A 9,381-nucleotide genomic window follows, 5' to 3' on the forward strand; every position below is an offset into this window, starting at 1 on the left:
TGAAGGGCAGCAAGCAAAAGCCGCCACCTTCATTCCACCTGGGACCTCCACGCCGACTGATGTCGTGGGTCAACCAAGGGCTCAATTGGGGGCCGTCCGAAGACGTGCCCTCATTGCAGGGCCGGATTCGAGACCTCTAGGCGAGGGAGATCAATCTGGTTGTGGTGATGTAGGTTATGCTAATCAGGCGTCTTCTGCCCTGCAAACGCCGTCCTCTCCGGTTATGGGAGTTCAATCCGGAGGGACCACGAATTCTCCAACACTTCATGGGTACGACACCCGTGGAGATGTACAAGTTGTTCTTCGGACCGCAGGTGGCGTGTCCGGAATTGACCGAGGACGCAGGCCTAAGCCGCAATCGCCCGGATACTCAGGTAAGTAGCTCAGAGTCCGGACGTTCTGTTTATTTGCTTTTCTAGAGTTCACCTCCTGACCCATTACTCTTCATCAGGAGTGGGTAGCGCGATCGAAGCTGATAAGGTGTCCGGCCCCCCTCCCAGAGACCGCACTGGAGCCCGTGCTGGTCAGAATGTTGGAGGTCGCGCCCGAAGAAAGGGGCGATGGGGAAAATAGAAGAGTTAATACCTCGCCCAAGGGGGCGCCTGAAGAGGGGAGGATCGAAAATCCCTCCTTCTAGGGGGAGAAGAGGACCGCCTCCAAAGACCTGGAGGCCAAAGCCTCTAAGCGGGAGAAGAAATCTTCACCGGAGGGTCCTGCGTCCGGGGAGAACCCGGACGTACAATCGTCTCTAAAGGATCAGCCCTCCAGCGAGCCGTGAGTAGGGAAAGGGGAGTTCATTAATAAGAAAATACCTCCATTTGTGCTTCTGTGGATAACCGAAATTTTGCTTTATAGTTCGGATCTGCGGACTTCTCAGATGAGTTCGTCTTCGAGGGATCTTCGTCCAGAGATGATGGAGAGCGAAACGCCTCCGCCTGCTGCGTCGCCGGACAGGGTAGACGAGCCTGAAGTATCGTCACGGAGGGTATCCCAGAGCCCGGTGGAGCCGGAGAGTTCGGCGCCGACTAGTGTCCGGCCGGGGGAGCTGAAGAGTCTGCTTGAGAGGGCGTCCATCTCAGAAGATCACCATGCTTTGATGAGTATGGTGATCGGAAGGATTTCGTCCGCCGAAAGCGGATTGCATAATGCCGTCAGGAGTTTGCTGGCGGGATTTGAGGTACGCGAGAACGACGCGCCTTTTTGACAGTTTTGCACATAGAAGTGCGCCCTGTATAGATAGTAGCCCCTAAGACTCGGTAGGTTGTCGAAAGAGACGGCGTGCCGAGGATCAAAATCGTAGGTATTGAATGTTGCCCTTCCTATGCAGGTGGCGGATAGTCCGGGGGCCAACCAGACTAGTGGAGTTGTCGAGTTAATGCGGCAACTTGATGTGGCGGATGCGGACATCGCGCTTGTCAACCGGCGACTTGACGAGTCACAAGGTAAATGAATTCTCCGCAGTCACTTATTAAGGGAGCCAAAGCCCGCCTCTGATAATATTTATGCTGTGACACAGACGGTGCTGCTGCTGTGGAGAGCCTTCGGGCCGAGCTTGCTCAAGCTAAGGAGCAAGCCCGAAGGAGTGATGCGGCTGCCTCGAGGGCGGCCGAGGAGTTAAAAGCCGAAAGGGCTGCACACTGCCTAAGTAGGGAAAAGATGGCCGAATTGGCCGTTAAATTGAAGGATGCTGCCGATCGCAACGAGGCTCTTGAAAAGGAGCGCATATTGGAGCGGGAAGACCTGGGGAAGGCCACCGCCGAGGCCAAGGATGCCCGTTCTGCAATGCGGGCTATGAAGGAGGAGTTGCGCCAGGCCGAGGATATTGTGGCTGGCAAGCCTTTTCTGCTGCGTCGCCGGTTTACGGATCCCAAGTATGCCCAGCTTGGTCACCTGTGGGGTCCGGAGGATCCATATATGGACTTAGCGGCAAGTGCGGCGGATGCCATTGTGCACTTCCGTAGTCAGGAGGATCACAAGACGGAAGAGCTATTTTGGTCTCAATTCCATAGTCCGGATCGTTCACTTCCGTTGACCGATCGGTTGGACGAATGGGCAGAGCTGAACAGGTTGTCCGGACTTGCCATGGCTGATATCGTGGCGCATGTCTGGCCAGAGAGGCCCAAGGCGACGAGCTATTTTGGCTTATTGCAGCAGTTTCTTGGAGCGGTGCCGCATATCAAGGAGATGAAGCGGTCGGCCTGCATAGAAGGCGCGCGGATGGCCCTTGCCCGTGTGAAGACACATTGGACAGAGATGGATGCCACCGCTGTTGCCGCCCAGGGTTCGGACGAAAGCCGGTTACCCGCTGAGCACTATTTTGGGGAAGTTATGCGTGGCGCTCGTGTAATAGAGTCGCAGTGCTAAAAAAATATCACGTTCAAATGAACGTTTTATCTTGTAAAACAATGATTATGATGTAACCTCTTTTTATACTTGTGCGTTACAAGTGTTAAAATATCTCCTATGCGGTCGTTTATGTATACATTTGTATAACCTGAAAGATTGCAGTCTTCGGCTTCAGCCCCCACGCACAAGGTGCGGGGGTGTTCGCAAAATATAGCGCTTTTTCACACTTAATCCGACGTCTCGGTCCTGTTAAGGAGGTGGTAGCGTAGCAAACGAGGCAATCCGGACTATGATGCTTTATCACTTTCACTTAGCCAGTGGAGTTTGAGGGTGGGGCTACGATATAGCCCCTTGGGGCACCGCGCTTCTCCGAATTTGGGGCGCGTGTGTGCCTGACCGGGAAACGGTCCTTCGTCAAAGCGGGGAATTCTAAACATTCCGATAGTCGATCGAGTGGTTGACCAGTCTCTCGCTGTATCATGACAGTCAGTTTTCGGCTTTCTCTACTGAGGTGCTCGCCCAGCCGAACTGGGGCACAATCGCAATAGTTCTCCTGGTGCCACGTTAGCCGATGATACGGAACGTAAGGCAGCAAAACACAGGAGCCGGGCAAACCCAACATTTGACCAAAGACATGATTCGGAGCTGATGCATATAAGGCCTAACTCGAGACGCCGAACACTCCCTAAGGTGTTTGGTCTTTGTAATAATGGGCAGAACAATGCCCTAAGCCCATAGTGTCCAGGTACGGGCATGGTCCTCTGACGCGGCCGATGCCAAAACGTCAGGTTCCGCTTTGGTTATAATGAGAAACCAAGGGATTATAACAACAAGAGACAGTAAAAAAGGTTTACGCAGGGTCTTAATCTGAAAAGAATCCTCGCGACGGGTCCCTACTGCACGTCCGCGCCTGTGTCTCCGTTGTGCCGTTATCCTGGACGGGTGTGCATGTTGTTCATCTGTAAAAAGAGAGGAACTTAGTTTAAAAGGAATTTGTGCAAAATATATACGAAGGAAGAAATATAAGTAGTTAAAGCGGAGTCTGTGTGAGTTTGCTGTTGCTTGTGTGCGCAACCCCTTGTGAAGGGGTGTGCGTCTAGGGAGCCCCTAGCTTATTTATGCCGGACTCGTCTAACCGTGTCCGGGGTCTTTAAATGACCCTCGCACTGAAATGATGCCACGTGGACCGGGCATCTTAAGTGTAAGAGACGCGTAATGTGGTATGGCGTTGAAGCGGACAAAAGCTTCTCGTCCCAAGAGTGCTTGATAGCTACTTTTAAATGGGACGATATGAAAGATTAGTTTTTCGCGTCGAAAGTTGTTCGGTAATCCGAGCACAACTTATAGTAATAGGGAGCCTGTGCACTTGGCGTAAGGGCCTGGCGTCACTCCTTTAAAGGAAGTGCGGCTGTGTCGAATTTTAGTAAGGTCTATCCCCAACTTGCGGATTGTGTTTGGATACAGCAGGTTTGAGTCGCTGCCTCTGTCCATCAGGACTTGTGTAAATTGTAGTCCGTCGATTATGGATTCAATATCAGGGCAGTCCATCCTGCATGTCGAACGCTTCTGGAATAATCCAGGTGGTCGAAAGTGATTGGTTTTGATGTCCAATCTCTATGTTTCGCTGGATTGGACCGTGCGAGACCCAATTTAACGGGTGCCGCACTGTTTTTCCGTATTATCACATGAAGTGAATTTACTGCTTTGACCTCTTGTGGGAAATTCTTTTGTTTTCCGGTGCTCTGCTGGTGGGGTTTGTCATCTTCGCTTGATGCGTCGAGCCCCTTGTGTTCGGCGTTTAGTCGGCCGGACTGTTTGAAAACCCAACAATCTCGATGGGTGTGGTTTGCAGGCCTTCCGGGGGTACTGTGGATTTGACATATCCGACCCAAAATCTTGTTTAAGTTGGATAGCTCATCGCTGTCATCCTTAAGATGCGGTGTTTTGTTGTTTGGTCGCGAGCTTTTGAATCCGGCGTTGACTGACGTGCTCTTTGGGCTTTTCTCTTTATTCCGGCGCTGCTCTTTTCTGCGCCGTGATTTTCCGTTTCCATCTCTGATCTCGGATGTACTTGGGTCGCTGGTGCTGCATCTTGCTAGCCAGCTATCCTCTCCCGCACAGAAGCGGGTCATGAGGCTTGTTAGCGCGGACATTGTCCTCGGCTTCTCTTGGCCGAGGTGTCTGGCGAGCCATTCATCTCGGACGTTGTGTTTAAAAGCTGCTAAGGCTTCGGCGTCCGGACAGTCGACTATTTGGTTCTTTTTGGTGAGGAACCTATTCCAGAATTTGCATGCTGACTCTCCGGGCTGTTGAGTTATATGACTCAGATCATCTGCATCCGAAGGGCGGACATAAGTCCCTTGAAAATTTGCTCTAAACGCGTCCTCGAGCTCTTCCCAACTTCCAACAGTGTTTTTTGGGAGGCTTTTGAGCCAATGACGGGCTGGCCCTTTGAGCTTGAGGGGTAGGTATTTTATGGCATGGAGATCGTCTCCTCTAGCCATGTGTATGTGTAGTATATAATCTTCTATCCAGACTCCAGGGTCTGTTGTTCCGTCGTAGGCCTCTATGTTCATAGGTTTAAATCCTGCTGGGAATTCATGATCCAGCACCTCGTTGGTGAAACATAGTGGGTGTGCGGCGCCCCTGTATTTGGGTGCACCGCTGTCTTCGGACACTTGTCGTGTTGCATTGTTTCCCGGTGCCCTCTTCTTTGGCCCGTAAATGGACCTGGCTGGGCCATCTGTCTTTCCAGGGTCGTTAGTCAGCTTATGTGCGGCGCCGCTTTCAGATTTTGGCCTATCATCTGGCCGTCTATCCAACCAGGCGGCCTCTTTGTTTTTTGACTGTGGGGGCTCTATGGCCTCCTCATCAAATTCTGGCAGTAGCTTGCGCTTCGGGTAGCTCTTTGATTGATGACCATTGCCGTATTTGTCTGCGGTTTTGAGCTTCCGTTTTTCCTTTTTCAAACTTCTTGCGGTGGCAACGAGTCTTTTCCGAAGGTTTTTATTCTCCGGCGGTGTGTCCGGCGTGAGGTCGCCTGGACTGTTGTTTTCACCGGGCCTGGATTGATTATCCGACTCGTCTTGTTCGGACGGTTGCTTGTCTGCGTGTTCGTCGTCCGCTGGTTTGCCCTGCTGTATTGCTGGGTCATTAGGAGCGCTGTTGTTGTCGAGGCGGGACTTAGTGCGGCGTCTGCGTCGCCGTTTTGGTTGTTTGTCGGCGGGATTATCTTCTGCCGTGCCCCGTTGGTCCTCGTTATCACTTCCTTTTGGGGTGTCCACCATGTATACGTCGTATGACGAGGTGGTCTTCCCTTGCCTTGTAGGCACCGTTTTCTGTTCATCTCCGACATCGTCGTCCATACCGTCGATGTCTTCGGAGTCATAGTTTAGCATGTCGGTTAAATCGTCGACAGTGGCTACAAAGTGGGTGGTGGGTGGGCTCTGAATTTCTTCATCGTCCGTATCCCAACCATCCTGGCCACAATCCGGCCAGGGCTCTCCGGATAGCGAGAGATGCTTTAGTGAATTTAGGATGTCGCCAAAGGGCGAGTGTTGGAAGATGTCCGCGGCGGTGAATTCCATAACCGGCGCCCAATCAGATTTGATTGGCAGGGGCGTGGGAGGTCCGGAGTCCGGCAAGGAGTCCGGCACCTCGGAGTCATGAGCTTTGCGAGGGACAAGGTTAGTGTTCGGCTCCATCGCCGTGGAAGTTGAAGCCCCCGATACGGTGTCCAACCACCGGTCCTCGATCTGGGCGGTCGGCGCCGGTCTAAGGGCCGGAGAGGATTCTTGTGCGGCCACCAAGGCACTGTTCGGGGACAGAGCTAGATCATGCCCATCGTAACAGTGCGGCACGCTTGGCTGTGGCTTGAGCCCGTCGAAGATCAAGTCCCCGCGGATGTCGAGCGTGAAGTTTAGGCTTCCGAATCTGACCTGACGGCCAGGGGCGTAGCTTTCGATCTGCTCCAGATGGCCAAGTGAATTAGCCCGCAGTGCGAAGCCGCCGAATACAAAGATCTGTCTGGGGAGAAAAGTCTCATCCTGGACAGCGTTGTTGATTGAAGAAGCCATCGAGCCTATCGATGACGACACAGAGGAACTCTCAATGAAAGCACCAATGTCGGTGTCAAAACCGGCGGATCTCGGGTAGGGGGTCCCGAACTGTGCGTCTAGGCGGATGGTAACAGGAGACAAGGGACACGATGTTTTACCCAGGTTCGGGCCCTCTTGATGGAGGTAAAACCCTACGTCCTGCTTGATTAATATTGATGATATGGGTAGTACAAGAGTGGATCTACCACGAGATCAAGGAGGCTAAACCCTAAAGCTAGCCTATGGTATGATTGTTGTAATGTATGTTGTGTCCTACGGACTAAAGCCCTCCGGTTTATATAGACATCGGAGAAGGCTAGGGTTACACAGAGTCGGTTACAATGGTAGGAGATCTACATATCCGTATCGCCAAGCTTGCCTTCCACGCCAAGGAAAGTCCCATCCGGACACGGGACGGAGTCTTCAATCTTGTATCTTCGTAGTCTTGGAGTCCAGCGGACGATGATAGTCCGGCTGTCCGGACACTCCCTAGTCCAGGACTCCCTCAAGGGGGAGAAACATCATAAGATCCAACTACAATAGCAAAGCTCGGGATACATCAAGATCGTGCCATAGAGGGAACACATAGCTACTGGTACATACCCTCAGCCTTGAGGGTGAACTACTCCCTCCTCGTCATGGATAGCGCCGGGATGATGAAGATGGCCACCGGTGATGGGATCCCTCTCCGGCAGGGCGCCGGAACGGGCTCCCGAGAGGTTTTTGGTGGCTACAGAGGCTTGCGGCAGCGGAATTCCCGATCTATCTTCTGTTCTGGAAGTTTTAGGGTACATAGGTATATATGGGTGAAAGAAGTACGTCGGTGGAGCTACGAGGGCCCCACAAGGCAGGGGGGCACGCCCTGGGGGGGGGGGCACCCTCGTGGGCAGCCCATATCTCCCCTGACGTGCACTCCAAGTTCCCTGGGTTGCTTTCCTTCCAAAAATAACTTCTCTAGTTGATTTCGTTCCGTTTTGACTCCGTCTGATATTCCTTTTCCTCGAAACACTAAAATAGGCATAAAACAGCAAATCTGGGCTGGGCCTTCGGTTAATAGGTTAGTCCCAAAAATAATATAAAAGTGGATGATAAAGCCCAATATTTCCTAAAACAGTAGATAATATAGCATGGAGCAATCAAAAATTATAGATACGTTGGAGACGTATCACTTCTGACAGCCGTCACACTTCCGGACCAGATCCTCCGCATCAGCATGAGCTATTAACCAGTAAAAACCGTGCCGGAAAGCCTTAGCCACCAAGGATTCTGAACCGGCATGATGACCACAATCTCCTTCGTGGATTTCACGCAATATCTCATAGCCTTCTTCAGGAGAAACACAACGCTGAAACGCCCCTGAGACACTGCAATGATGTAACTCGCCATTGACAATAGTCATGGACTTAGACCGCCAGATTATCTGTTTGGCCAAAACTTCGTCCTCTGGTAACTAGCCCCGGTTCATGTACGCCAGGTACGGCAATGTCCAATCAGGGATAGCATGAAGAACCGCCACCAATTGAGCTTCTAGGTCAGGAATAGCCAAATCCTCCTCCGTCGGTATCTTGACTGACGGGTTATGCAGAACATCAAGAAAAACATTAGGCGGCACCGGTTTACGCTGAGATCCGAGCCGGCTTAGAGCGTCTGCCGCTTCATTCTTGCGCCGATCAATGTGCTCGACCTGGTAACCCTTGAAATGACCAGCAATGATATCCACCTCACATCGATAAGCCGCCATAAGTGGATCCTTGGAGTCCCATGTACCAGATACCTGCTGAGCCACTAAATCGGGGTCGTCGAAGCAACGTACCCGGATTTGGTTCATCTCCTTAGCCACCCGAAGACCATGGAGCAAAGCCTCATACTCTGCTACATTGTTAGTACAGGGAAACATTAAGCAGAGAACATAACAAAATTTGTCACCTCGAGGGGAAGTAAGAACCACTCCAGCCCCCGAGCCCTCCAATTGTCTGGATCCATCGAAGTGAATAGTCCAGTACGTGTTATCCGGCTTATCCTCCGGTGCCTGCAACTTTGTCCAGTCATTGATGAAATCGACGAGTGCTTGGGATTTGATAGCAGTGCGAGGCATATATTTTAACCCGCGAGGCCCAAGCTCAATAGCCCACTTAGCGACCCGGCCAGTCGCCTCCTTGTTCTGGATGATGTCTCCCAATGGAGCGGAACTGACCACAGTGATGGGATGGCCTTGAAAGTATTGCTTAAGCTTCCGACTTGCCATAAACACTCCATACACTAGCTTCTGCCAATGGGGAAATCTCTGTTTGGACTCGATAAGTACCTGACTGATATAATAAACCGGCCGTTGAACCGGATATTCCTTGCCAGCCTCCTTGCGCTCCACCACGATAGCCACGCTAATAGCTCGGGCATTAGCAGCCACATATAACAGCAAAGGTTCCTTATCGATGGGGGCAGCAAGAATGGGCGGTTCGGCTAACTGCCTCTTCAAATCCTCAAACGCTGCATTAGCAGCATCACTCCAGACAAAGTTGTCTGTCTTCTTCATCATCTGATAAAGCGGGATCGCCTTCTCCCCCAACCAGCTGATAAACTGGCTTAGCGCTGCAATACGACCCGCCAGCCGTTGAACATCATTGATACACACCGGTTTAGCCAGGGACATAATAGCCTTGATCTTCTCTGGATTAGCTTCAATGCCCCTGTTAGACACTAGAAAACCCAAGAGCTTGCCAGCTGGCACACCAAAAACACACTTAGCCGGATTAAGCATCATCTTATAAACCCTCAGATTATCAAAAGTTTCCTGCAAGTCAGCTATGAGTGTCTCTACTTTCCTGGATTTCACCATGATATCATCCACATAAGCATGAACATTGCGCCCAATTTGATTATGGAGGCAATTCTGCACACACCGCTGATAAGTCACCTGAGCACTCTTGAGCCCAAAAGG

Source organism: Triticum dicoccoides, chromosome 1B, assembly GCF_002162155.2.
Source record: "Triticum dicoccoides isolate Atlit2015 ecotype Zavitan chromosome 1B, WEW_v2.0, whole genome shotgun sequence".
Lineage (NCBI taxonomy): Eukaryota > Viridiplantae > Streptophyta > Magnoliopsida > Poales > Poaceae > Triticum > Triticum dicoccoides.